Raw genomic sequence first — 23,755 nt, forward strand, 5'->3', positions numbered from 1 at the left:
CCTTAAGCCAAACTATTAAGAAGCCTCATAAAGCTAATAGACTAAAAGTTCTCAGAATTATTCCTTTAGCTTTCATAATATTCAATCTTAACTCAATCATAACTGTGCTTATCTCTCAATGCCAATGAAAGAGAGACAACTGAGGAGGTTGCGTTTATATTTAAGAAAGAAGGGATGTGGAATAGCCATCAACAAATACCTTCGTGCTCTGTGGCTGAATCAGTAAAACAACATTATGTTCCTTCTGAATTTTTCTTATCATGCATGTCACTAATGTCCCTTTAAGCCAAAGGTGTGCAACCCTTTTCCTGTCTCTACATTATTCAAGCTCCCAGGAACAGCACTTCTCACTAGGAAGGGTTTTATATTATCACAAATTTTGGGAGCAAGGCATGTGTAATTCGCAAAAGTGATCCCTCCAGCACACCTTGCCTTTAGATGGGGAGGAGGTGGAGGAAAAAACTTGTCCCCTCTGCTGCCCCACTCCATAAACTCTGACAGTAGTTAATGGGCCCCATTAGTGACTGTGAAATTTACAAAGTAATAATAAACCACAAAGTATGTGATGGGAACTCTAACCAAGTTCTTTTTTCCCTTCATGTTGACAATCTTGATGATTTCTTAAAAATACTGTCAAACTACAGCCGGAAGGCTGGGGAGGGTTGGAGGTGGGGGTGGGGTAAGAGACCAACGGAAGAATTTGTATGCATGCATATAACCATAACCAATGGACACAAGACACTGGGGGGTAGGGGAGGCCAGGGGAAGGTCAAGGGGAGAAAAAAAAAAGGAGACATATGTAATACTCTTTGTAATACTTCAAGCAATAAAACAAAATTTAAAAAAAAACAACCCAAAAAACAATTTTGGCCCTGGCTGGGTGGCTCAATTGTTGAAGCACTGTCCCCTACACCAAAAGGTTGCAGGTTTGATTCCCAGTCAGAGCATATACCTAGGCTGTGGGTTTGATTCCGTCAGGCACGTAGGGGAGACAACTGATCAATGTTTCTCTCTCACATCGATGTTTCTCTTTCACTCTCTCTCTCCCTTCCTCTCTCTCTCAAAATAATCAATAAAAACAAATCTTTGGATGAGGATTAAAAATATATATACATATATATATACATATATATTGAAAATATATATTGAAAAAATATATATATATAATTTCCTTAAAAACATGATTTTCCTAAGTCCTAGCTCCTCTGCTATATAATTAGTCTGCCTTTTAATTCTTTTTCTTTTTTGAGTGAAACAGAATAGCTTCTTAGGAAAAACAGCCAAAGGCAACATCTCCAGACCCAGCACTGTCCCTGTAATATAGTGTCCAGAGTTCAGAATGTGGGGCTCTAATCATGAGGGCTGCTTAGATCCAATCAAACAATATTATTAAACATATAATAAGGTATGGGGGGAAATATAAACATACTATTTCTGCTCACTAATCAGTTATTCTAACGCCCATTTACAATTTCAATAATTACTGTCATTGACATACTACCAAACAGATCCAAAGCCTAAAAGAATTTGGCCTCATGAATATGGTGCTTATAAACTCAGACCTGAGAGCCTGCTGCCTTTATCTCAAGTTTCTCTCAATGGCCAGTAGTTATGAGAAGGTGTTACCAGTGAAAGATTCTGGCTTAGGATATTACCAAATAACCAATCATGAATCATAAAAATGTACCACTCTGGGAGGGGATGTTGACACTGAGGGAGGCTGTATATATGTGGGGGCAAAGGGTATATGGGAAATCTATGTACTTTCCACTCAATTTTGTTGTCACCCAAAAGCTGCTGTAAAAAAAAAAAAAAAAAAAAAAAAAAAAAAAAAAAAAAAAAGTCTATTTAAGAATTGGAAAAAAAAATCTTGAAAGAAACAAATTATAAATAAGAAAACCAGCTTTCAGAGCAAAATATGGGCCTTTTTAATGGATCTGTATTTTTATAAAATCATTTGGTCCAACTTCCCCATGCATATATGCTCCCTTGAGTTTCCCTAAACACCACCACAGGCCTGTGTGGAAACGTTATCTAACGTGGCCAGTTATTTTAGCCAAAGCAATAGGCCTACACAGAGGGCTGCACGCCTTAGCATCCCACAGCCCGTGGTTCCCCTCACAATCATTCTCCCGAAGTTTGCTGCTGATACCATTCTTGGCAAAATTTAACTCTTGATTTTTGACTATTTGGTTTTCCTTCCTAGTGGTTTGACAGAGCTGGAAAGGAGAGAACTGATGAGCAAGAGCATTTTCTCTCCTTCCATGTAGATTAGATGGCTCAGAAAGGTGTCCCACGTAGGCTGGAGTGAGCTATCCAAGGACTCTGGTTTTCAAAGAGTGCCCCATCCACTTGGGAACAGCAATCTCAAACACATAACGAGAAAGCTAATTTTTGGCAGTTAGTAGAAAACCAAAGGGGCCTTGTTGGTAGAAAACCAAAAACTTGGGGTGAGTCGAACACAGTCCTGCTTTTGGGTCCACATGCTCCAAAGCAAGTGGGATGGACAAGCCCATTCACCACAACACGACCCTGGAAAAGCAATAGTCATAGAGTGGCATAGACACCTCTCACATTACAATAGTGGCCAAGTGAGTTGAATAGACCCACAGAATGCCAGTCACCTATGAACAGACATGATTCCTCCCCTAAATTCCACTATTAGCTCCTCACAGATACAAAATTCTCCAACAGGGCTACAAACCACAACAACATCTTCAGTGATCTTTGTATCTGCTCTGCCATGCTGGCACTCATTTGTTTATAAGTTTAAAAAGGCAGGACACCAGTGATGACTGCAGACGTATACTTCATTTTCTGAGACAGAAAATTGCTGGAAAATGGGGGAAAGGGCAGCAGGGGAAGCTAATCACCCATGTAGAAAAACAGTCAAAAAGACGTATGAGCTCTAATTGGCTAAAAATTCTGAAAGCAATAATGAAAATCCATACTTCAGCTAAAGGCACCCCAGATTTTTGTGATTCTCATTTAAATTTTTCCTCTCTTGGGGAATTTCTGACCATTAGAAATAAGTTTATAGATTTTGACTTTTTAACTATATAGTAATTTGAAATTATAAAAATAATCCATGCTCACAGGTGGGTCTAAAGTCACGCAAGATTGTTTCCCTGTGACTTCCTACCCAAACCCACTCCCCAGGGGAAAACCTGATGGAAAGTCCACTACTTATCTTTCTAGATCTTTTCCTATGTGCCCACATACGGGTATTTAAAAAAAATTTTTTTAATTAAAAACAATACAAATCAATAAAACATCTCTACTTTGCAGTATATCCCATCCCAGGGGCCTGACCTCCTGGGCTCAACCACAGAATAAGACACCTCCGTCCACCTGACGGTGGTGAGTGGGCTGAGGCAAAGTACCGAAGGAGGAAATAACAAGGGTCTCTAAGGACAGGCCTAAAACCCTCAGAACCGGCTGTCACAGCTCGATGGACATCAGCTGTTACTCAATTGACAGGCCTTCCTCCGGCTATAGGATCTTGACTGTAATTACAGGAAAGGCCATACCATAAAGAGGAGGGGGAAGCTAATTGACATAAAGTCCAATGTGCTGACTCAGGGGCCAATGGCCAAGCTTTACATTTATTTCCTCAAAAAGATGGTGATGTGCAGTCCATTAGGCCACAGCCACGCCAACCCAGGAGAAGGCGTGTTTCCAGTCAAAGCACATGTGAGTCTCACACATAGACTCCTGCCTGTGCATCACACGGGTCTGTGGAGGGCTGCCAACAAAAGAATTTTCAAGTGGCACAAAAGTGATTTGTTGCTGGTTTTATTTTCTTTTGTTTGCTTGTTGCTTTGTGTTTGCTTCATGTTTACTTATTGACCTGTCTAAAATGCAAAAGGAAAGACACTGCCTTGAGATTCAGACCTTCTCTAAGCCTCTGGTTCCCAACTTTGTTACCTTCTAATCATTTTAAAAGTCTGGAATCCTGGCCTGGCTCAGTGAGAAAGTGTTAGCATTAGTCTGTCCAAACATTTAGGGGGAATCCCACAGTATTCAGTGGGTAAAAACACAGGCGCTAGAGCGTCAGACAAATACTTCAGCTATACACTTTTGGCCTGGTTACTTATCTTCTATGTGCCTCCATTGTCTGATATCTGAAATGGCGATAGGATTGTGGTGAAAGGTTCGTTTACAGAAAGAGTGCTATGTATTATATACTTATGTATATAAGCACATGGGAAGTTCTATATAGGTACCAGCTATATTTATGTTGTTTTCCTTATGTCATTAAATCAGAAGTTACAAAAAATGAGTCACTTTAAGCAGCCTAAAGATATTTTAGAAATGACTCAATTGACACTGTAGGGACCTAGAATGACAATATAATTGCTAAGCTCTGCTATCTAAGGGAATAATAGGCACACACATTAATTACCCACACAAATAGACACAGCTTGATGCAACAGATATGTTCCTGAAACTTTGTATTTGTAAGTGAAATCATACTTTCACTGACCGGGGTAAGGCTGCCATTGCGATGGGTCCTTTCTGTTCCAGAAAAGCTTTTAGACCAGAACACTAATAGCCACCTGTCTCCATACACAATATTTTTTTCTTTATTTTATTTTTAAATTTTTTTCAATTACAGTTTACATTCAGTACCATTTTGTATTATTTTTAGATGTACAGCATATAGTGGTTAGACCAGGGGTGGGCAAACTTTTTGACTCGAGGGCCACAATGGGTTCTTAAACTGGACCGGAAGGCCGGAACAAAAGCATGGATGGAGTGTTTGTGTGAACTAATATAAATTCAAAGTAAACATCATTACATAAAAGGGTACGGTCTTTTTTTTTTTTTTAGTTTTATTCATTTCAAACGGGCCGGATCTGGCCCATGGGCCGTAGTTTGCCCACAGCTGGGTTAGACAATCAAATACTTTACTAAGTGTTCCCCCACCCCATATTTCCAGTACCTACCCAACACCATAGATAGTTATTACATTATTAATTACTAGAGGCCCTGGCTGATGATCGGGGCCATCAGGGGCATCAGGGCCCTCTCATCCAGTCCCAAATGGGGCCGATCGGGGCCAGCCAGCCAGGGGGAGGGACCCCGGGAGGTTGGCTGTGGGAACGCACTGACCACCAGGGGGCAGCTCCTGCATTGAGCATCTTCCCTCTGGTGGTCAGTGCACATCATAGCGACTGGTTGACCGGTTGTTCGGTCAACAGGTCTTAATAGTCATTTAGGCTTTTATATATATACTAGAGGCCCAGCACACAAAATTCTGTGCAGGTAGGGTGCCTAGGCCTAGTCTGCAATCAGGGTCATCTTCCTCCCATTCGCCAGTCCCCAGTCCTGCCCCACCGCTGACACCCACCACAGTTCCCTGTTCGCCATCTGGTGATCTATCGGAGCCTGTGGGCTGGGGGGAGGGACCAAGAGGTCAGCCGTTCTGTCCGCTCACCAGTCCCCAGTCTCCCCCACTGCTGACACCCACCCTGGTTCCCCGTGCACCATCAGGCGATCAGAGCCTGAAGGCTGTGGGGAGGGACCAAGAGGTGGTCAATGAACCTCATAGCGACTGGTCGATTGGTCGTTCAGGTCGTTATGCCATTATGGTCGCAGGCCTTTTATTATACAGGATAGATATTCCCTATGCTGCACTTTATGTTCCATTACTAATTTGTAACTACCAATCTGTATTTCCCAATTCCTCCACCTTTTTTCACCCAGTCCTCCAACTCCTTTGACAACCATCAGTCTGTTCTTTGTATCTATGTCTTCTGTTTCTGTTTTGTTTGTTCATTTATATTATTCTTTGGATTCCACATATAAGTGAAATCATATAGTATTTGTCTTTCTCTGACTGACTTATTTCACTTAGCATAATACCTGCTAGGTCCTTCTGTGCTGTCACAAATGGTAAGATTTCCTTCTTTTTTATGGCTGAGTAATATTCCAATGCATATATGCACCACAGCTTTTTATCCGCTCCTCTACTGATGGATTCTTGGGCTGCTTCCATATCTTGGCTATTGTAAATAACACTGCAATAAACATAGGGGTGCATATATTCCTTCTGATTGATGGTTCAGGATTCTTAGGATATATTCCTAGAAGTAGGATCACTGGGTCAAATGGCAGTTCCACTTTTAATTTTTTGAGGAAATTCCACACTATTTCCATAGTGGTTGTACCAGTCTACATTTCCAACTGCAGCATACTAAGGTTCCTTTTTTTCCACATCCTTGCCAACACTTGCCTGTTGATTTATTGATGATAGCCATTCTGACAGGTGGAGGTGATAGCTCATTACAGTTTTAATTTGCATTTCTCTGATGGTTAATGACATTGAGCATCTTTTCATATGTCTATTGGCCATCCTTAATACACAAATTCTTAATGGAGAACTTTTTCTGACACAGCTCTAGCTTATGGTTGGAGAGGAGTGTCAGGCCCAGGCAGAAAATGGAAGTAGAAAACATATATTATACCAATAGGTGACTGGCTTGAAGTTTTTCCAGCCTTCTCCCAGGAGGAAGGCCAAGCTATGACTGCTAAATATCGCTGGGAATAAGATCTCCAAAGGTGTGACCGATATACAGGGGGCCGATCTGTATTCTGCAGGAAGAACGGTGATGCTTTTACCAAAATATCACTTTGCTAGGATGGCAGATAAAAAGTGTCTCCTACCCTGACTCCAGATAACTAGTAATGCCTGCTTGGAGTCATGTGCTAAGCATGATTCTGATTGATTAGTGATGTTTGTCATAGGCAAAGGACTTGGGAAGTAGATGCCAGCACACTTATATTCACCATTCTCACACTCGTGGCCCGCAGTATTTAGTATATCAGGGATAAAGCTCTTGGTAATTTGTCAAAAGGCTACAAATTGAAGGAAAAACATATTTTGATATGATGATTCTCTAAGAACTAAGTTAACCCCCTGAATTGTAACTCCATAAGTTGCTGCACATAGCAGCACAATAAAATTTCCCTAAGCCAATAAATAAAGCAAATTTCAACATAAATCCAGTCTCACTTGGGAGGGGAGGCAAACACGGATTCTGTAAACACCTCCTAGAGGCAGGCCCTGGACCTGTCCCCAAGGTCAAAGACTATCTCTTGCTCACTTGTTCTAGATGTAGCAAAGTGCTCTGACATCATACACAATCAATCCAATGTGGACTAGATATGGAATATATTTGTTTCAACATACTGTGAGGTAGACTTTACATACAATGATAAAAGAGAGGCTAGGAAGTTACAGGAATGGGTTGAATTTCTAAAAAGTCATTGAGGTGGTCCAGTGGGCTTTTATACTGGGTCAACTTGAACAGTGGCTAGTGAATAGAAAATAAAAATAAATTACTCAATTTGAAGATACACACATGCACACAAACACCTTCAGAAGACATGTTTCCTTCATTATTGTATGGCTGTTTACACATGCCTCATTAAGTCTCCACCAGCCCTTGGTTCAAGCCTACCTCCTCACCCTTAATACGCTGTACACACCGTGTCTGTGGAACCATCTGTTTTCCTTGCTGTGGAAATGCCCCTTGAGCTACAGCAACCACTTCATTTTCTGTGTATTCATTTAACTGTGATGTGCAAGAAATTGGCTAGGAATTTTAAAGGGAGAATGCCAAGTTTCAGAAATCTAGAGAATAACCCAGAAGAGCACACCCACACTCTATGCCTTAGAGTATCACTCACTACGCTGAAGATACTCAGGTTCAGGAACCATGTTAGATGAAGATGTGACTCAGCAGTATGTGGGCTGTGGGATCTTGATGAAGGTAACTGAGAGAGGGGTGGAAGGAAAGGTAATGAGAGGCGGGTGGCTCTCAGGTCTCCAGAGGCATCTTGCCCACCCCCTCCCCAATCCTCAAATGACTGTTATTCAAAATAGTTTCATATGCTCTAATTTTCTCCAGGGGTTTCAAATTCAGTTCTCGTCTTCCAGCTTGCAAATAAAGAAACTCCAGGTATGAGTCAGCGATTCCCAGTTTGATCGAATTTTGTAATCACTCCCACATACATGTGATGCAACTCTTATACCTCATTGAAAATAAGACACCAAGTGCAATTACATCTCAAATACAGGTCAGCTTGGGGAAGGGAGGGAACTAAATTCAACAACTGTTTACTGAGCACCTACTAGGTGCAGGCCAGGGTTAGAAATGGAATAAAACACAGTCCTTTTCCCCAGGGAGCATTTCATCCAATAGGGAAGATGACTGTGCAACTGGGCAATCCTGATACACAAGTACCCCTTGTGTCCTGCATTGAGGGTGGGGGAGACCAGTTATCTCAGTGAGTAGAGGTCTGGGAAGGCTTCATGGAAGACAAGATTCAAGAGCTGGGTTTTAAAGGATGAAGAGCAGTTTGTCACCAGACCTGTGAAGAGCGCAGGAGGAGGAGCCTGGGAAGAGGACACGGCTGGCACAGGTGAGTCAGCCTGGTGAGCTCAGTTCAGTGTGGCTAGATCATAAAGGTGGCCACTAGGGAGAACTGGAAGCATAGAAGACTGGGGCAGTCACCTGAGGCCAGATCAGGGGCCAGGCCAGAGGCTCCTGAGCCGAATGGAGGAGCTCATGGTGAGTTTCACTTGAGTTCGTGGCTAGTTTTATGTTGTGAGCTCCTGCCAGTGAACCCTTTTTTGCAGTACAGCAAATGGTAATGGGGAAGGTTCTTGGAGACATTTGGTCCTCTGAATGACTGAGTGCTTACCAAGTGAAGAGTTACTTGGTAAGGGAAGACCCATATTTGAAGAGTCATCATGAGGAAACAGGAGTCGACTTCCTTGGATGAGGGATTGAGATAGAACTGAGGGCGAAATGACTGGATATGCAAATGAGTGCTTTTGAATTCAAAGGTCATCTGAACAATCAGAGGAACTATCAATTTATCAGGCCCTGTCTTCTCTCTTCTCTGTCCCACAACAAGCCAGAGTCCAAAATTAGTCCAGTGTCTGAAACGACCGAGTGTCTGTGATCTTCGTGTGGAGAGTACCGATCAATATAGGGACCACAGCACTCAGCACAAGAGAGCTCCACCAACATAGGTGCCAATGGAGCCCATGCCATAACTGCAGACAAAGGGAACCACTTAAATACATGCACACATCTGATGACAGATTAGGTCACTTTAAAATAGACTAATTATAGCCAAAAGTTAGTGCAATGCCACGGTATTCAAATGTCTAACAATGTGGAGCACTTGCAGCATGCTTCCATTAGTCCATGGCTGATGGTCATCGTGACCACATATTACAACCTAGCTATTTACCTTGTGTGTCCTTGATAAGAAGAGTCAACCCAAAATACAAGTGAATCCACAGCACAACTAAAAAAATTTTTTTTCCAATTTGAACAAATTGTTTAGTGTAAAAATAAACAGAACTAGAAATTGTCTCTAATAAACTAATATTACTCTTCCCAGAGGGTTAATTATGTCGCTCCGTATTTTAAGAAGAATGTAAATTGCCAGTTTCAACAGATGTTCTTTTAAAAGGATTGGTTATCTGGGAAATGATGGGTCTTTGTTACAGCTTACCCCAGTGGAATATAAACATTAAGATCATCCGACTATCTGTCACACAACCCCACTCCTCCAACTGTTACCCACACTGATTCACCCTTTGGTTATCAGTAGCTTTAGTGGCAAGTGTTCTAACCAGAACTGTGGCCTCAGATACCAGACCTGTTCTGATGATTTCCTAACTCCCCCTCCACCACTGCAAAAACCCCAAAATGAAACCTTCCCACCATTACCAGCCCCAGTGTGGGCCCTCAGCAAATGGTCATTTCTACCCTATTCTTTTGCTGGGGAGAGGTAGATGATGAGATAAAAAAGAACCACAATAAGAACTTTCTGGAAATATAAAGACCAGCCCCAATTCAGTTTAAATATTCAAATGTGTGAGATGCATGTTAAATACATGCATACCTATTAGAAAACTGACAAGGGAGAAATGAGAATGAAAGTTTCCCTGGAAAAGTCTTTAGAAGAAAAAAGAGATCACAAATTCCTCTAAAGTTGGCTCTAAAATGGCATTTTGTGCTACTGAAATGTATGTTGCCAGGTTCAGAGTGAGAGCTTCAGCTTGGATACCTGGACAAGGAAAGAGAGAACAGGATCCTCAGGGTGGAAGAGGGTCATTCCAGGCTGACTGGTGGCTGTTGACCTGGGGATGGAGAAAACACGTGCTCAATGTCGCAGCCAGTGGCTGGGGCCTGACTGCTAACCTCACTTGACCTGACTCTTCGTCATCATCCTTTTTACACTCACTTCACAGATAGGGAAACTGAGGCTGAGGGAGATTAATGAATCCTACGGAAAACTTAACAGAATGTGCTTTCACTATTGATCTAGTAACAAGCATAAAATCTCATCTCAGCCAGAAAGGTAAGCAGATAACTATTGATCTCCTTAACTGTTTCTGAAAGGGGCTACTGGAGGTAGGAGCTGGACACTCTGAAGAGACTGGGCAGTTTTATGTCCTATATGCAGGAGGGGACAAGGCAGCTCAAGGCCATTATTTGCTGAAATGACCTAAATGGCAATAAAACCAAAGGAATAGCAACAATAGATGTGGCTTACTGAAGACCTACTCTGCCACAGAGCTGAGAAGGATGCTTAGTTCTTATTATTTAACTTAATAGCTCCACTACTTTGACATGAAAATATCATTATGTCCACTTAACAGGTAAAAAACATAAGACTCAGAGAGGTGATATAAACTGCCCCAGGGTCACACAGTTCCTAAGTGGCCCACGAAGAACATTCCAGGTCTGCATGACCCAGAGCTTGCCTCCTTCCGCTGTAATCACTGTCTCAGATGATGCCTGAGACATGAATACTGACATCGCCCACCCCAGCAGCTCCAAAGGTTCTCAGGTCAGCTACCTAGGATCCAGGTGCAAGGCAGGGCCAGCAAGGTACCAAGTCTGTCATGCTCAAATGTCATACTGGCAGGCCCAGCTAAAAAGTCGGAAAGGCCTGTTTGCAGAAGAAAAAAGGGAAAGCTTAATCTCAGCCCTCTTGCGCCTGAAGAAAGGGCTCAGGCGGACCATTGTGTAGTTAACATGATATAATTCCACGGGGTGCCCTTCACCTAGAGCTGAGCTGTACAAAACTTGCTTTTCTGTTGGGAGGGGGCTTGGAGCACCCTCAGAGCAATCCTAAAATTCAACCTGCAGTAACTGTGCAGTCTATGCCACCTTAAAGGGGTAAAGACCTATCTCTCACAACCCCTCCATCCGCAGCCAAGGGCAGTGGGAACCTTTCAAATCTTCCACTGGAGGTGCTCCCCAGTGCCCAGTGAAATACCTACTTGCTCCACAGTTCAGAAACTAGTCTGTGAGCACAGCAAGCAACAGTCTGAGAAAGAACAGGCCGCAGTTCCACCCACTCTAGAGACCCCATTCCCGATGCTGTCTGCAATTCTCAGGAGTCCTTGGGTAGAAACACTGCATTTCTCCCTCCAGGCCAGATCTCTGGGCAAAGCTGATTTGGTGGCATAAGGCTGCCTTATTCTCAGTTCTCACATTTAGGGGGCTGGAGGTTCCTGGAAGCCAGGTGGAGAGAGGGCTAACTATAAGGAAGCAATGGCTACTTCTTCTTCCCTGTACACTGTAAGTGGCTAAGAACTGTGGCTCTGGAACACTGATTCTCCCCCTATGGCAATCCCCTTCCCCACAAGCCCCAACCCAGAGGGCATTTGGCAATATCCAGAGATATTTTTTTATCCTTACTTCAGGAGAGGGCTTCCTATGGGTATCTAGTGGGAGGAGGCCAGGGATGCTGCTCAACCTCCTACAGTGCCCAGGACAGAACCCCACAACAATGAATGGCCCAGCACCAAGTCTAACAGGACTGGCACTGTGAAACTCTGGGCTCTGAGGAGCCTCTGCATTGAGCCCCAAACATATAAATAACAGGTGAGCCATGACTTTGAGTTTCCCCAAACCTCAGAGGATGATGATCCTGATGCTATAATGCCTTGCAAAGATGTCACATTAATAAGTGACTCCCTTCAAATGTGTGGGCTGATACTTAATAGAACTCATTAGTTTGTATTAGTAGATGGGATGAGGACTTATGGGAACCATTCCCAGAGGCTCAACTCTGCTGACACCTCTGATTTTTCTTGGGGGTGGGAGTGAGTGGGAAATAACCCAATCCTTGCTTCAGTCTTCCAGGGAAACCTAGCACCTGTCTATATCAACATGTTCAAGATGGAAAGAAAAAAAAAACTGAAAAAAAAGGAGATAAATTATTTATCCAGCATAAATATTAAAGAAAATTGCAAAACATAGTCTGGTGTCACCATGCTGTTGTTACAGAATCATCTTGTTATAGCTTCTGGCAAAACACTGTTGTCCTTAATATCAGTACAACAGACTCGTCTGGGGTGCACCAGCCAGGGTGCATGTGTCTGCTTGCTGTTGAGGACACTTAGGGCATGCCAACCAGCTCGTCACGCCCCAGCAGAAAACTGTGCAGGGACACTGTTAGGGATGAGCCTGAACTAGGAGGAGAGCGTGAACTTCATCTAAACACAGGATGTAATTTAAAACTGGGAGTCAATCAAACACACACAGGCGTGTGCTGCCGTCGGGGGTTAGCAACTCAAGAGTCAACTGCAAAATTTCCAGGACTTTTGTGAGGTAGTTGTCAGACACACCCATTGTTAAATATTAAATTGCATAAAGTCATGCTTAAATAAACTATATAAAAAAACAAAGGTAAGAAATACTCAAAACTCAATACTTCTGAATAATGTTAGTATGTTTGACTGTCATCTATGCTTTTGAGGCTGTTTACGTCTATTGTGTCTACATAGTGGAGATAGCATACACACACACACACACACACACACACACACACACACACACACACATGGTTTGTGAAACTAGCTCCATGCTTCATAACTTCCTGTTGGCCATGGTGTATTTACACTACCAGCATCAGCAAGCATTGCAAGTCAATGTTAGTTGCCCTCCCCAAGAATCTGTTGTTAACTATCTACCAACACCCCCTCCCCCCATCAATCACCATCACAGACATGGCATATATGGTAGCAGCACACACAGAAGGTTTTTGTTTTAGAAGACAACGCCTATTATTCAAAGCTTAGCAAACTCTGTACCACAGCCGCATGGGCTCCTAGGTAACCAAGAAGTTTAATAAATCTGTACAGTGATAATTAAACACTGTAAATAAGGTATCTGCTGAAGCTCCCTGGCTGGCCCGTTCAGCCTTTGTAGAAAAGTGATCCGTGCTGACATCCTGAATAAGGTTGGCAAAACAAGTGCAGGGAGGAGTGGTAGTGGAAAGTAGGTTTGCTCTCAATAATGTATGAAGCCCCATGCTGGGGAGAGAGATCCTAGGAAAAGCAGCTCCAAAGCAATCTGTTCTTTCATCTGGTGCGGCGTGGCGGCAAAGGTGCTGCCCCGAATCAGGAGCACAATTGCTCACTTGTGAGCAGATGTCCTTCTCACGGCAGGCAGCGCTCTTTTAACACAGCTGAGCAAATGCATGCTGCAAGACGGGCTCCCCGCCCCGTTGCCGAAAGAACACAGTATATATTAATTTAGCAGGTTGTTGAATAATGTTTGAAAGGGGGATTTATGAAGTAGAAAAATCATGTGGCAAGGTAAAATGACTTTCTAACCTACTGGGGTGAAGAAAGGGGGTTCAGTTCCCAGGGAAGAAGAAGTGGAAAGAGTCAGACAGATACTCACCCCCATAAAAAAAGCCAAAAAGGGGCTACCCAAGGAGTCAGAAATAGCCCAGTGGGGCAGACCCAATGCAAAGCCCTAATTTAACATCCACCACCCAAAAGATTGTTTTTAACTAAAATGCAGTTTGATTATAAGTGCCTGTAGCTGGGGGAAGATGTGTGCGTGTATGGGGGGAAGGACATACAGGAAATCTCTGCACTATACACTCAATTTTGCTCTAAAATATAAAGTTTATTAATATATCTTTAAAAGTACATGTAGCCCTAAGCCCTGAATTTAGCTGAATTGTTTGCTTTCTTCGTGGGAGTCCAGAGGACAGGTCTTTCAAAGACTATCCTGGTATGTTTGGTGGGCAAACCTGGCTCCTAAGCAGCCTCACTGAAGGGCAGGTATACAAGCTTTGTGGTGTGAGTGGACTCCCTGAAAACCCAGTGCACAGGACACTTCTTCGCCTAATGTAGCCATTACAGAAATGGAGACAAAGGCACTCTTGCTTTAAGTTCCTCTCCTTCTGCCCCATCCATCTTCCTGAAATGTGAGGCCAGCCTGGACAGCTTGGACAAACCCAACCACTTCTTCCAGGCTGACAGAATGTGGTCCACTTTCCCTATCTCACACTAGGGGGAAGAACCATCTGTTTTACCTAGGAAAAGGAAGAGCAGCAATCGGCTTAATGGGTCCCACCTTTAGAGCCCTGCATCCACTCAACCTCTGCACACAAATACCATTGTTTTCCACCTCAATAATTATTAAATTGTAATGTAAAACGCAACTTCTGCTTAAGTATGCGTGATTATTAGTCTACAAGTCAATTGTGGATAACACCCAGATATAAATGCAGCTAATAAGTCTTACTGTAATGATTAATCAATTTATGAATACATTATTTAAACTAATAGCTCAGGTAGGGTATCTTAAACAAGTTGCAGAGTACATCGACCAATTCAAATACCAGCTGCTGGATCAATAGCAAACTGTAAGTCAACTCTGGGGAATAGGTACACTTGCAAAAAAAAAAAATCTGCGAACAAAAGGGTCTTGGATGAAGGAAATGTATAACACTTTCAATTTTTAAGACAAATGCAGAGCACTTTAATAATATATACCAAAGCTTAAAGGGAAAGTTAAAAAGTGTATTACTGCAAATTTTGCTCTTCTTCATCCTATTCAATAATAATTTAGGACAGCTCATACAAACACATATGTTTACACAAACCTCTGCATATGTTTGCAAGTAGACAGTGTATTAAAGTCCCTTAATAAAGTTATACATTGGGTTCATTTCATTGTAAGGTACCATATTTACCTATTTATCTATAAAAATCATTTTAACAGAAAAAAAAGAAGTGCGTCTTAAAGGTAAGATTAGCAGTTATCCCAAAAGGGGTCCATGTCCCAACTGACACCAGTGGACACCTGTCCTGTTAGGACCACAGAGCCCCCACCACCACCACTGTTAACATAAGGGGGTTTGTATGGGCAAAGCTTTCTCTCTCCTAGTCTTATTTTAAGTTAATGCTAATTAATGTGAGTTTACTGAATAAACCAAAAGAGCCTTGATTTCCAAAGGTGTGATATTTTATCAGTTTCAAGTGATGCTTCATTTTTAAAAATTAATTAGTATCTTGTGAGACTAGCCACATATTATTAAGGAATAGCAGCTAAGTGAAACAGATGAAATATTGGTAAGCGATGCAGCCCACAGTATAAGTATGTGAAGGGGGTCAGAGGTTAATCCCTATTGATTTTCTGAGTCTGCGTACAGCACCACTGGGAAAGGCCGGTTCTGTTGGCATTCAGCTAGCACAAATACATTATAAATCTTACTGTCCACCTTCACTGATCAGTGTCACTTACTTCCTTCACTAAAGACCATTAAGAAACTAGTGGGGGGGAAAATCTATCCAGATGCAGGCAAGAAGAAAAGCATTTTAAAAGTCTTTGTGTCACAGGATGCCTTTGGAGATGGAGGACTTCCCTGAATGCGGAAGCACATGTACAAATACAGAGTGATTTTCAAATGACTTCAACACCAAACTGAAATGGTGAAGCAGCTTTCACATTTCAGTGGATGAAAAAAAAAAGTCAAACATGCTCAGTGACATTGAGAGGCATATCCAACTTGGTTCTGTGAAATTTGGCCTTGACACAACTTTGAAGCTAATGAAGAGTTAGCTTTAAGGGGCATCAGGTCCATGGGCCCTTCTAAGATTCTGCACTGAATGTTTTACTGTTTTCCTAAAGTGGGTCCCCACCATTCATAGGCTTCTGCCTTCACACACCTCCAACTCATTTCCAGGAATATCTATAAATGGCTGCTTCTTGTTCATGCCTTTCTTTCTTTTAACAGATTGTGCCATGTACCTCCTGTGCATCTGCCACTATTGCTAGGCACGGCAAAACAGATGAGTAAGATGGGGTCCTTCCCTAGAAAAATGAAGGTCTTTGTCATACCCTGGACTCTCCTACAACATGGTCCTGCAAAAAGTCTTAGTGCTAGTAAATGTTCTGCCACTGACCAGCTGTGTGACACCCAGACAATTACTTAACCTCTCTGAGCTTCCATTCTGTCACCATTATAAATGACGATAATAACAGTAGCCATGTCACGGGGTGGCCAGGAGATTAGAAATCACATGTAAAAAAAGCACTTAGTATAGGGCCCAATAAACATTTAATAAGTGTGGGTCAATTAAAAAAATTGTGACATCAGGAAAAACAAGTGACCTCTCTCAACCTCTGTTTCTCTAATGGAAATTATGGAATTAAGATGCAAAAAGATATGGAGACATGTGATCTATGATTCCATCCAAATAGATGTATCAGATCCACCTACTTCTTAGAGAAAGTGTAACAATACCAAGTAAGTTCTAAGTTATTCCTTAGAGAGGTTTTTTTAAATCCTTAAAAACCACATGAAAGCAAAACATATTAGAAATATAAATGCTGAGTAGCTCGCATTAATCAGAGATACAGAATTAAGAAATGTTTTAAGAAATCTTTGGGCAGAGAAGGGTTTCCTTTCTACACTGAAATGACATACTTTATCTTAAAGCACCAGCACCAGAAACATGACTAGAAAAGGTTCATAGATATGTGTTATTCCTGCACAGTTTTCACAAAAACAAAGGCATATCCAGCAATTTCCCATCAAAAGTTCAGTCTCTTTGCTTCTATCAATGGAGTTTTTTTCCTTTCAAAATACCTTCCCTTTTAGCATTTTCAATTGTATTGAAATGTGGTCTTTGTTAGGCAGAAGATAAACAGAGCAGGACCCAAATGAACAGTGAAAACCAAGACAGGCAAAGGTCACAGGCTCTTTAAAAACCCTTAGAGGCTCCAGACTATTTTAATTGTGCACCTTCATCAAACAGAAAAATTCAGGGCACATACCTCATTATGTCTTCTTATAAACTATAAACTTGTATCATTCTATTAGCTAATGTCTCAAGACATGGTATAGGGTTAGAATGATGTTCATTATTAAAATTAGTGCATACAATTTTACATCTTTTTGCTAATTTAGACTTTTCTTTTTTGATTGTCCTCTAAGATCTGATCACATTTTCACTGTGTTTGCCTTGGAACAGATTATGAGTTCATAGTAGAAGGAGCTGAAGTACCAGTGTTGCCATTTCCACGTTGCTTGCCTGTGTTCACATTGTAAGCACGATGTTCAAATGCTGGTCTCTCACAGAAGTCTTTGTAGGCCTTTTTTGTTTTCATTTTGTGCAGGATGCTTTAGTTCCAACCAGATAATCTAATGTCTTAACCCATTTAACTGAGCAGACATGAGGAACTACAATGCATTTTCCAATGCAGGATGGAAGCCCACAGGAAACAAGGGCCCCACGATGGCCTCTCCACTTGGGGAAACAGCCTGCCACACCTCAGAGTGGCTTGCATATAATACATGGCCCCTAACCATCTGAGACTGGAGAGGGCACCATGTCAACGCATCTGTGTAATAGTTGTAAAGATCAATGCTTCTTAATTGAGAGTCAATATCATACAGACGTTAAAAGTGAGGACCCTGGAGCCAGACCACCTGACTCAGGGTGCCTGTGTCCTCACCTATAAAACAGGGGTAATAACAGCACCTCCTTAGTGCACATGTGAAAAGATATTTAAAAGGACGATATGTATAAATATAAGATGCACTCAAAACAGTTGCATCTGCCACCTGATAAATGTGTCAAGATATTTAATAATAAATGGAAGAGTTTAATGGACAAATGCAAGTTGTAATGTTTTCTCCTAGGACCCAGCAAGTCATTCTTCACACTTTGGAGACTTTTGCTTTAGAGCAGCCTAATCCAATACAGTGTTCTGCTATGATAGAAACATTCTTCATCAGCGTTACCCAATACAGTAGCCACTAACCACATGTGGCTATTGAGCACTTTCATGTGGCTAATGCGACTGAGGAAATGAACTTTTGTTTTCATTATTAAATAGCCACATGTGGTCAGATGCTACCATATTGGACAATGAATCTCCAGAAAATTAACTGTGTCTGATACACTATAAGATGGAACTCAATTTTGTGATCCATCAATTTGCCTCAGAGAAGGTCTGGCTGCTTAGATGAGATCAAGCAAGCCTGCTTCTGGGCTCTGAAGCCAAGAGCATCATCACCGTTAGCTCCTCAGCTCTTCTGTCTCTAAGATGCTTAATTTTTTTGTCATTGGCTTTAATGTCCTCAGGAAGGGACAGTGACTGGGGTCATTGTTTGTCAGCATTTTTAGAGACCTCTGATATGTGCTGGTTAGGCTTTTCCCAGCTCAGCTTGGCTTTTATTTCTGGTTTGGGTCTTAAATCTTGGCTTAGGGAAACCTGTCCAAGCTCCCAGGCCACACACATACACCACTCTATTTGGTGTCCTGGCCCCTGTTCTCAATTTGCAAGTGACTTTCCACATTCTACAAATGGATCTCTGTGTTGACCCTCCCTGTGACGGTGGCCACATGATTCTCTGAGGGCATCCAGACCAATGCCAATCTATTATAGAGAACTAGAGGCCTGATGCATGAAATTCGTGCAAGGGGCTTGGCCCCTCGCCCACCGCGTCAGCCGCCTCTGCCTTGGCCTGGAAGGACATACAGTCTAATTAGCATATTACGCTTTTATTATTATAGATGGAAATCATCTTATGTCCATGTTCACTATGTAAAGTATCCTCTGGCATATGGTCCTGCCCAAAAAGGCTTCATTCTAAAACCATAATCTTTATAGTATTCATTATTATGGTATTTACCTCCAACAGGATTTGTTTTATAAGTCTAAATAAACTACAGTCATAAGTATAAAAGCTTTCAGCATTATAATGAAAGCCTTTTCTAACCAAAGGCTGAGTTAGGTCTCTGTGACTACGTGTTAAATTATTTGCATATGTTTTTGTCTTTCCCAATGGATAATGAGATTCTTGAAGGCAACAACTGATCCAAATTCAAATTCTCACTGTCTGAAGTAGTTTCTGACACATAGTAGGCACTCAACACATATTGGATGGATGATGAATTAAGAGATGGGTGGATGGATGGATAGATGGAGCTATGTAGTGTTGAACTGTATTCTGATTCAAACAAATAAAAGGGGGGGGGGAGGAAACAATTTAAAAACGTTGACCATATTCCCAAGATATTTTCTTTTTTCTTTATTTTTAAATCCTCATCCTATTTTTTCCCATTGATTTCCAGAGAGAGTGGAAGGAAGGGAGGAGGGGGGAGAGAAACACTGAAGCAAGAGAGACACATTGACTGGTTGCCTCCCACAAGAACCCCTACCAGGACTGGGGAACCTACAACTGAGGTATGAGCGCTTGACCAGGAATTGAACCCTTGACCCTTGGGTCCACAGGCCAACGGTCTAACCACTGAAAAAACTGGCCAGAGCTCTTTTTCTTTTCTTTTCTTTTCTTTTCTTTTCCAAATACTCTTAATGTATAAGAAACAAATACAGCACTACTAAATCCTCCTTATATTTCAGGAAGGCGGGATACCCAAGTCTGTGACTCCTAGAGCTGAAATGTGCTCCATCACAATCATGGCAGGCTAGTGACTTCTATGGAAATGAGACAATGAAGAAAAAAGAGACCACGATGGAAATATCAAAACCAAATTAAATACTGAAAATAAGTTAATGAAATTACATTTCAGATTCAGCTTACTCAGAAAGGACTTGTCCAAAGGAAGGAGAGGGAAAAAGTTCACCATCAGAACCAGCTGTCTAGTTTGAAGTGCTAGATTGCTGAGCACACATGGTATGCATATTCATAGGTACCATGGAGAATTAAGCACCTTTGGAACCACCATTAAAACTCTCCTTCCAGTGAGTGAAGTGAACCAATAACGCAACAGCCCCCTTGTGGCCAGGAAGAATTAATGCAGCTTCAGAAGGTGTAAAGGTTCTCCTTGGAGTGGGGTGAGTCATGGGGAGTGGGCAGAGAGAGGAGGGGGTATGCTGAACTACTTGTAAAGGTGTTAGATTTGGCCCTGTTTTGTGGAGGAAGGGCAATGCATCATGATAAACACTTTTTTCTTTCTAGAGACTGAAAAGGAACCCCAGTGTACATGCCAGTTCAAACTAATGTGTGCTTAAAGAAGAAACAGATCAAATGAGCTCAGTATTTTCATTTAAAAATATCATTTAAGGGAATTTTAAGCTGTCTGAGAAGATGGATACACTGTGTTTGTTTTCTACATTAATGAGCTATAAAAAGAATGGAATAGGCCATAAATACAGTATTTTGTAACAGCCTTTACTAAAAATGCTACTGCTTGTGTTTATCATTTATATCCTTGTATACAACCTCAAAATTGATTACACTTTAAACCGTACATAACTTGCTATGTTTTTCATTTTGTGCTATACTACAAACATTTTTATAACTCAGTTAATATATTCCATATTTTGTGTTCTTATTGATTATGAATATTTCTTTAGGGGATTTTATTGCTTTTAAAGTAACAAATGTTAGGTATTAAAAAATAAAAAACCTATTGCAGCTTTTATATTTTTTCTTTCCCCTGGTAATTCTAATACATACATTTTAGCAAAACCATAGACAGATTATCTTTCTCTGTATCTTTTATACTTCCTTACACTAAAATAAAAAATCCAGTGCATAGTAAAAGAATCAGACTTTTCAAAGGAAACCCACCATTTAATGTGTTTGACTTGAATCCATAATCCTTTCCTTCTACAATTAAAAAATTAAAGTGCCAAAAGATTATCCGAACGTAAAAGGATGGTTTTACATCAAGTATATATTATCTTTCCTAATTGCCATCTCAGTTTATAGGCTAAAATATGATTTATATATATGATACGATTTCACTATTAATTATCAAATTGAAAAAATAAAATCTCACATTATAAATTCTCTCCTGGAAATTAGTTTTATTATTTTTTCCATAATCCTATCACACAAGCTATAAGTGCATTGCGGCATGAACACTTTAATTTTTCCAGTTAGTTTTAAGCAAGCCCAGAGGTGAGGTTTAATAAGGATCAATGGCACTTTATCTGGGACAGGGCCTCTTCACAGCATGCAAATTACACAGTAACACTTAAAAAAAGAAATAGATTTAATTAAAAAAAAGTAGAACCACAGGCTCTAGAAATTCAATTAAAGGATTTATGCAAAGGTTTGCTAGGTTTTATATGCAGTTACTGCTTACATAATGAGCTTTTCATATTAAAAATCAATAGGTAATCTAGACTAGAAGATCATCCCCTTAAATACATTTTTGAAATCAATTTGAAAAATAGTCCATCAACTGCTGTGACTACTCTTGCTGCTTCGATTACACTAAAAGCAATATTTAGATTGTAAGACGTGCTATGGAATATCTATGCTGGGATATTGCTTTCAAGGGCTCTTGTTCTTTTGAGTGTGCCTAAGATGATCACCTAGTAATTCAAGATTGTGTTAAAAGTATAAAAAATTTAGTTAATTGCCAGCAAAAGCCTACAGACACAACTCCATTGTATTTATAATGGTTAAGTGAAAGAAGAAAAAAGAAGAAGGAACTGAAGGAGGAAGAGAGGGAAAGAGAGAGAAAAATAAGGAAGGAAGGAAAAGAGGAAGGGAGGGCAGGAAGGAGGAGGGAGAGGAAAGAAAGAGAAAACAGAACACCTCTTTTAAATTAGTCTTTGCTACCTCAGTTGCTTGTTGTGAGTTGCCTACTTGGCACTTGGAGATATGCTTTTCACTTTAAAACTCATTTAGGTCTTCAACTAAGGAAGCAATTAGCTAGCTTATAACTTAAGCAGGCTTTCCATCTTCTGTAATACTGGGGTGGGGGTGGGGGGGCAGGCCTTAAAAATGAAAACTGCTGTTCTAATTCTACCCACTAAGTTCACCAAGCATCTCACAGCCAACATCTGCCTGTGTTTGGTAACAATTAGATCTCCAATGGGTTCCATGGGCCCTTGCTGGTAAACTGGAGAATAATCTTCTTACAGAGGGAGGCACTGGGAGAGGGGAGGAAAAAAAGAATACAGGTAGGTCCAAATCCTAATTCTTCCCATCTGTATAGAATATTAGCACAAGAACCATTCCTGAATACTTCTTTTTCTTACTTTTATTTAAAAGGTTCTTATTTCTAAAAGGTGTAGTGAGCATTCTGTGACCATCAAAATGAAAATCATGACTCGAAGTTATCTTCAACCAAAATGAGCCTTGTAAAAACAGGCCTAAACTGTTTTAAGGACTAATTTATAACAAAGTCCGTATTCTCTTCTGTAAAACTCTAGGGGAAAACATAAGCAAGACATTTAGTAAAACCCCAATGTATCCAACTACCAAAAACACCTGTTCTCAGGAATGGTAGTACTTTGGGAAGGTGCTGATGCAGCCAGCGTAGGTAACCAAGAAGGTCCTTGTACTAGATACACGGATGGAGATGATGGAGACAAGGAGAAAGAATGAGTCAAAGAAGCAGTTTCTGATGTCTGAGATATTGGTGGTGTTCACGTTACATTCCCTAAAGCACAATTCTGCACACATCACATGACGAGCTGGCCTTTGGGATGTACCTACAGTTGTGCTAAGGGAGGCTATAGGCCCAGGGGCTAACGTGAGCTTTCTCAGGCACACGTGTGTGAACTCTGCAAGCACTAGTAGAATATATGGGATGTGCTAGGCACTGCCAGCAGTCGTGATGACCATGAAGGTGAATCCAAAAGATCTCGCATGCTTCACTAGGTGAAATATTTCTGCACATACATTCTTTTCTTTTACCATAAATGTCATATTTAAAAGAAAAAAGAAAAAGAAACTGACAAATAAGGTGCAGCACCTTATGCGAAGTGAAAGAAGACAGTCCCAAAGGACCACATACTATAAGATCCCACTTATACAAAATGCCCAGGAGAGGCAAATCTATGGAGACAGAAAGTGGATTTGTGTGGCTAAGGCTGGCTGAGGAAGTGTGAGGTGATGGCAAGAGGGTATGGGCCTTCCTTGGCGGGGGGGGGGGGGGGGGGGGGGGGTGTATTAAAATGATCTAAATTTGATTGTGGTGATGATTGTACAACTATGTGCATATACTAAAGCTATTAGGTTGTACACTTTAAATGAGTGAATTGTGTGGTATGTGGATTGTATCTCAATAATGCTGTTATAAAAAATAGGGGCATTTATGGATTATAGTCTAAATAGTAGTAGCTTTAAGGAGAAGCCAACAAAAAACATTTTCTACCCAAACTAATCTAACAAAAACATTGAAGCTTTCTCTGCCTCTGCAAAATACCTGCTGCATGTGATGATCAGCTTATAGAATGCACCAACGTAAGATGTGCAAACATAACCTATTGGCTTTCTGTTGAACGGTGCTGAAGGCAAAATAAGCAGAACCTTCCCATCTCACAAAATGAGAGCTTTAGCATGAAATGTCCCAGGTTAGTATGATCAAAATGTCAAATACGAAACCATTTGTAACAATGTGAGAGGTGTTAGTAATGGAAGTTTGAACAATGTTAACACTTAAAATTTCAGCAGAACCATTTCAATCCATAAA

At 41.1% G+C, this 23,755-nt stretch overlaps 1 protein-coding gene and 1 long non-coding RNA gene across 4 annotated transcripts in view; both read right to left on the reverse strand.

Moving 5' to 3' along the window:
- Positions 1-23,755, reverse strand: part of WWOX (WW domain containing oxidoreductase) — a 930,714-nt gene that overhangs the window by 592,237 nt on the left and 314,722 nt on the right. The window lies entirely within an intron of this gene.
- On the reverse strand, positions 5,873-12,974 carry LOC118674139. Of its 3 annotated transcripts, XR_004973588.1 has the most exons (4): positions 10,849-12,974; positions 10,096-10,168; positions 7,217-7,319; positions 5,873-6,023 (listed from the first exon to the last, which is right to left on the reverse strand). It is a non-coding gene; the product is annotated as an uncharacterized LOC118674139 (long non-coding RNA). The 3 variants fall into 3 exon arrangements; XR_004973587.1 differs by lacking the exon at positions 5,873-6,023 and having other exon boundaries at positions 6,290-7,319; positions 10,891-12,974; XR_004973586.1 differs by lacking the exon at positions 5,873-6,023 and having other exon boundaries at positions 6,290-7,319.

Source organism: Myotis myotis, unplaced genomic scaffold (assembly GCF_014108235.1).
Source record: "Myotis myotis isolate mMyoMyo1 unplaced genomic scaffold, mMyoMyo1.p scaffold_m19_p_19, whole genome shotgun sequence".
Lineage (NCBI taxonomy): Eukaryota > Metazoa > Chordata > Mammalia > Chiroptera > Vespertilionidae > Myotis > Myotis myotis.